The sequence below is a fragment of the Poromitra crassiceps genome (genome assembly GCF_964638095.1).
Source record: "Poromitra crassiceps genome assembly, chromosome: 29".
NCBI lineage: Eukaryota > Metazoa > Chordata > Actinopteri > Beryciformes > Melamphaidae > Poromitra > Poromitra crassiceps.
Window position 1 is genome coordinate 10,558,133 of NC_139641.1, and position 5,598 is coordinate 10,563,730.

The 5,598-nt window shown below is 46.1% G+C and overlaps 1 pseudogene across 1 annotated transcript; it reads right to left on the reverse strand.

The window, feature by feature from the left end:
- Positions 1-3,324: 3,324 nt before the first annotated feature.
- LOC310800162 (signal peptide peptidase-like 2A pseudogene) lies at positions 3,325-5,598 on the reverse strand (annotated as a pseudogene). The gene has a single exon. The product of its transcript is annotated as a signal peptide peptidase-like 2A pseudogene (transcript).

The following is a 5,598-nucleotide window of genomic DNA, read 5'->3' on the forward strand; positions in this document are numbered from 1 at the left end:
AAAAGAAGCAGATAACAATCAAACTGTACACTTACACCTAACTTCCACTATACCACTAGGTGGCACCAAAGAGCTGATATTGCATTAAGATAGTTTGGTTAGAGCAGTGGCTGCCTCAGACTTGTGCCATGGAGTCTCAAGAGTACAGTCATAGGCGATTCTAGGCTTTCCAAACAGGGGTTGCACCACCAAGAAGGTAATAGGACTCCGACTGGGGGGTATCTGGGGGCTGTGTTCCCCCTAGACAATTTTTTTTTGTATATTTTAAAGTAAAATGCATTAATCTGGTGCACTCTGAGAGCAAAATGAAGAGGCTAGTAGATATGATATAACTTAAAAAAAAAAAAAAAACTCTCGTAACGGACAAGCGCGTCTTTTATTGTCACACGAACACCACAACACATGCATGCGGCCACAACACACTCATGCTGACGGTGGCCGGTGAAAAGTGTCCTCTGCATTTAACCCATCCAGGCATGTCCTTTCCTCCGAGGGGCAGGCCAGGAGCAGTGGTCGCTTTCTCGTACAGCGCCCGGGGACCAACTTCGGATGTTGTCGTCACTGGTCGGATGACGATGACGATCTGATCTTCTGCATGTTTTTAATGGGGGGGGTTATATACGGAGGAACCCCCTGGGGGAGCACGGGGAGAACATGCAAACTCCACACAGAGAGAAAGGCCTTTACGACGAGATATCCCACCTGGGCAGTAGGCACTGAAGATATGGGGGGGAACACAACCACAGTGCCCACAGTGTCCCAGGCGAGAATCGAACTCAGGACCTTCTGACTGTGAGGCGACAGCTCTACCACTGAGCCGCCCCTACTGGTGATGATAAAGAAGGATCACTGCTGCAGCTTCTAATGTGAGTACTTTTTAAGAAATTGCCTGAGGCTGGGATTGAACCAACAACCTTTGCATATCACACAACATTCACATGTTTATCTGAGTGAGCTATAATCCAGTTTCTCTTAAGCTCTTATCATATTTAGTCAACCTCATCCTGATTATATTTAGTCAAGTTTTCGTCAACTAAGTGTAAGTATTTTCATCTCATCTTAGTCAAAGAAAACTTAACTATTCATTAGAATTTCCAAACTTATTGTGAAGATATATTAATCTGTTATTTTGGAATTGTTTTAAGGTTTGAATGTGCAATACAGACACAGATGCTTAACTTCTTCTTCTCTTCTGATTGGATCTCTTCCCAATTCGTCCCTCCCTAACATTTTTAGTCTAGTTTTCACCAGTGAAAATAGGTAGTCGACTAACATTTTTCCTCAGTTTTCATCTACGAAATCAACACTGCTATGGATGCATGTCTCGACCAAGTGGTGCACTCCTCTTCCAAACTCACACACACTTTTCCACCACTACACCATGTATCTGAAACAATGTTTACTTGCTGTCAATGGCTGGGTTTCCCAAAAGCTTCTTAGCGCTAAGAAGCTTCTTTAACCCTTCTTAAGGCCCCCTTAAGAAGCAAACGCGTTTCCCAATTGCTTCTTAGCCTAAGATGATCTTTCGTTACAAAGGCATGCGTTTCCCAAAAGCTTCTTAGCGCTAAGAAGCTTCTTTGACCCTTCTTAAGGCTCCCGTAAGAAGCCAACGAAGCCAACGCGTTTCCCGATTGCTTCTTGGCCTAAAATTATCTTCCGTTAAGAAGGCTGCGTTTCCCAAAAGCTTCTTAGCGCTAAGATGATCTTTCGTTAAGAAGGTTTTGTAAGAAGGGTCTGGGGCGTTCCTAACACCTTCTTAATGACGAAACACTGGCAGATCCAGCCGCGTCAGGCAAAAGGAGATACTTGTGTTCACTGTTCCTCTTGTGTTTTTCCCTTTTTCCTTTCTTTCATGCACCCTTTAGTGTTTAAAATTGGGGAACACTTGAAAATCTCCCCTGTATGTATGGTTACTTGTGTTTTAAATGTTTTACCGTAGGCTATATTCCTCTAATCAGAATGGATTCCTTTTATAATAAGAATGTTGTGGATTTATATAGCACCGTTCACAGAACCCAAGGTCGCTTAAATTCTGTAGTGTTTCTCGCAATTTTGTTGTATGCTGTGTATATAAAGCAATTTGAACTGCAGTCCATGTCTGAAATAAATAATGTTTAATAGAAGTTCTTGTTTAACATGACCACGATTAGGTTATTCTACAACAGTGTTTCTCAACCACTGGGTCGTGGCCCACTGGTGGGCTCAGAGTGCCATCTAGTGGGCCGCAGAGGACCTCTCACATCGAGATGGTGGACAGCTCGAGTTAAGATGCTTCTTAAGAGCCTTCTTTAGCGATGTGTTGAGAAGGCTGTTAAGGAGGCGTTTGGGAAACACTTCTTTGGAGCCTTCTTAACTCCTTAAGAAGCTTCTTAACTCTTAAGAAGCTTCTTTTTTGGGAAACTCAGCCAATCTCATCAAAGTTTCTGAAGACCATCTCCACGTGATCCCACTCCATAAAGCTGCATTTCCTAATGAAGGGCTGGGCAAACACCACATACTGATACATATTTCAATTCAAATACATGTCACTCTTGTGTTAGACTGAGTAAATGGGCATTGACACTGTTTTTATATAACCCTTGATCAATTCTCATTAATCTTTTATCTTTTCTTTTTATTTGTCTGTAGGCTACATACGTGCACTGCCAAGAGTAGCGGCAGCATTCTAAACCAGAGACCAGACTATATCAAAAACATAAACACACAGTGGCGTCTTTCATGCAGGCTAGCAAGCAAAACTGCTGTCTGTCTGACCACAGACTGTTTGACGCTAGGCCAATCACAGGCAGAGAGAGTGCCTCCAGCAGGTTTTCGTTATAGAATCAAAAGGTTATGTGTGAGATCTTAATTTATTATATTAAATGTTACAATTCCAAACCGTATAACAGTTATTTAGGCCTACTTAGCCTATTGCGCAGGCATATGAATGTGTATTTTTTCTTGACATTCTAAATTTCATCACCTTGTTTACTCTGATTAATATTTAAATTCAAATACATGTCATTCTTGTCATTCAATGAGCTGAATTAGTTCCCTGTAAATAACCCTGTTTTATATCACCCTTGATCAATTCTCTGTCTATAGGCTACATACGTGCACTGCCAAGAGTAGCGGCAGTGTTAGGGGAAGGGCGGGGAGAAGAGAGGAGGGGAGAAGAGAAGAGAGGAGAGGAGAGGAGGGGAGAGGGTGGGGAGGGGACCAGAGAGGCTGCCTGGAGAGGAGAGGAGGGGAAGGGTGGGGAGAAGAGAGGAGTGGAGAAGAGTCAAGTCAAGTCAAGTCAAGTTTATTTGTATAGCACATTTCATACACAGAGGCAATTCAAAGTGCTTCACATAAAATGGGTGAAGAAAAGAAAAGAAGAGAATAAAATGGACATTTAAAAGCATCACAACAAAACTTTAAAAAAGACCAGCAGCTCTGTACGTCACTCTGTTGGTTAGTCCACAAAAAGTGCATTTTGGAAATTTGCATATCTTGTTGCAGCTATTGCGAATTCGCACTTGTTTATAAACTATGCCATAATTGGCTGGGAGCACATTTCAGCCACTTGGCTCCTAGTAGGCACGTATGAAATCATCGGCGACCTGGCCATATATGACATCATCAGCGACCTGGCCTCTTGGCCCCTAGTGGCCACGAATGACATCATCGGCGACCTGGCCACTTTCTCTCGGCAACCTGGCCACATTCTTTCTTTCTTTCTTTCGGGGGGATATACATATAGACAGACAGACAGACAGACAGACAGACAGACAGACAGACAGACAGACAGAACCTCTTATAGACACTTTGGCCACACCATAAAAAACTCGAAAAAAAAAAAAACTCCAACAGCAGTTGGTTCCTTGCACGTCAGTCAGCACCTTTCTCCTCCTACGGCTCTTCCCTCTCAGAGGGGGTTCCTGCCCAGAACTGCTTCATCTCCCCCCTGCACACAGCCACCAGAGCGACGGTTATCAGGGTGAAGGGGACCAGGTAGAGCATGGCAGGCTGGCCCATCTCAGACAACAGCATGACAGCAGATGTCACTATCATCCCCAACAGGTAGGCTATGCAGCAGCTGATAAAGTAGACCTTCTTGGCGCTGTTGATCCACACATCAAACCTGCTGCAGTAGGCCACAAGCAGACCCGGAAGAACGATGTCTCCGTAGCCCAGACTGCAGAACTCCATCCCACACAGGTTCTGAGCCCAGAACCGTGGGAGACGCATCATGAGAGGCAGGTTCTCCGAGGGAGCCTGGGGTTCGGCGGGGACCTGCACCAGGTTAGCTTGCCTCTTCTCGCCACATTCATCAGGGCCCAGGGCAATCTGCGCCATCATGCTCACACCGTTCTTGGTGAAGTAAGGAGTGATGAAAACAAAGAAGACGTCGTACACAAGCAAGAGGCTCAGCAGAATCACAGAGATCTTGAAATTGGACAGCGAGATGGTCTTTATGAAGCCAATGCAGAACACAATGCCGAGGAGGTCCTGCAAGATCCAGATCCATCGGTCTTCGTGCCTGTAGACTACCGAGACCACGGCTACAGCGATGCACACTGCAGCCAGTATGAGCGACCTCACAGAGAAGGTACACGTTTCCATAGAGTAACTCACAGTGCCACACCCCCCCGTCCTGTCCATCACCGCTTCCAGGCACCTGAACAGCGCGATGGCGGAGCATATGCCGAATGCGACAATGGCGACGTAGACGATGAAGACGTTGTGGAAGCAGTACGTGAGGCCCAGCATGGTAGACATCAGGGCGACGTAGCCAACCGCTTCGAGAGGAGAGTCGAGAGAAAGGTCTCCGTCGTCTGCTTTGCTTTCCGCCTTTCCTCTGCCCGCCGCACCGCTGCTCAACTGCTCCCTCTCACATGTCCCGCTCCAGTAGCCTCCCAAGGCAACCGTGCATATGGAGATGAGTACCATGACTACGAGGCTCGGATCGATCTTGGAGTGAGGCGGAGCGTACATCTTCTCGGTCATTCCTCCACCAAACACCTGCTGGGCATCCAGGAAGTCCCTGTACCTCATGAGAGCCAGGGGGATCTGGATCTTGGCGTACTCTGACTCTCTGGCCGATGGAGTGATCAAAGTTGTCTTGCTGGCAATGAGCAAAGCTGTAGCCCCAAGGCGCTGAGCAACCAGCGCTTTCTGGCTGAGATCACAGCCCCCTCTCATTACCACCAGCGCTTTGCCCCTGACCTCCTCTGGCCCCACCACAGACGTGTGGCACAGCACAGTGTATGGCAGAATCACCAGCTCATACTGCACAGCAGTGTCCAGAGTCTCCTTCAGGGGGGTCCAGGAGCCATTGTGAACAATGCAGTACTCCATACTTGTAGTTCCATCCGAAATGTGCAAGATTGCCTGTTGACAGTTCATCTTCGTGGACAAGAAAATGACCGATAAAATTATGATCATGACAGCTTTTGCCATATTGCAAGTTAATCAACAAGATGATTTAAACGCGAATGGGTTAAAAGACGAGAGTTGTCCAAGTTATAACGTCAGCAGGGAAGGATTTATGACCTCAGTGATGATGTCACAATATCTACGCATAAGTGACATCGTCAGTGACATCATTGTAACATCATCACTGATGATATCACT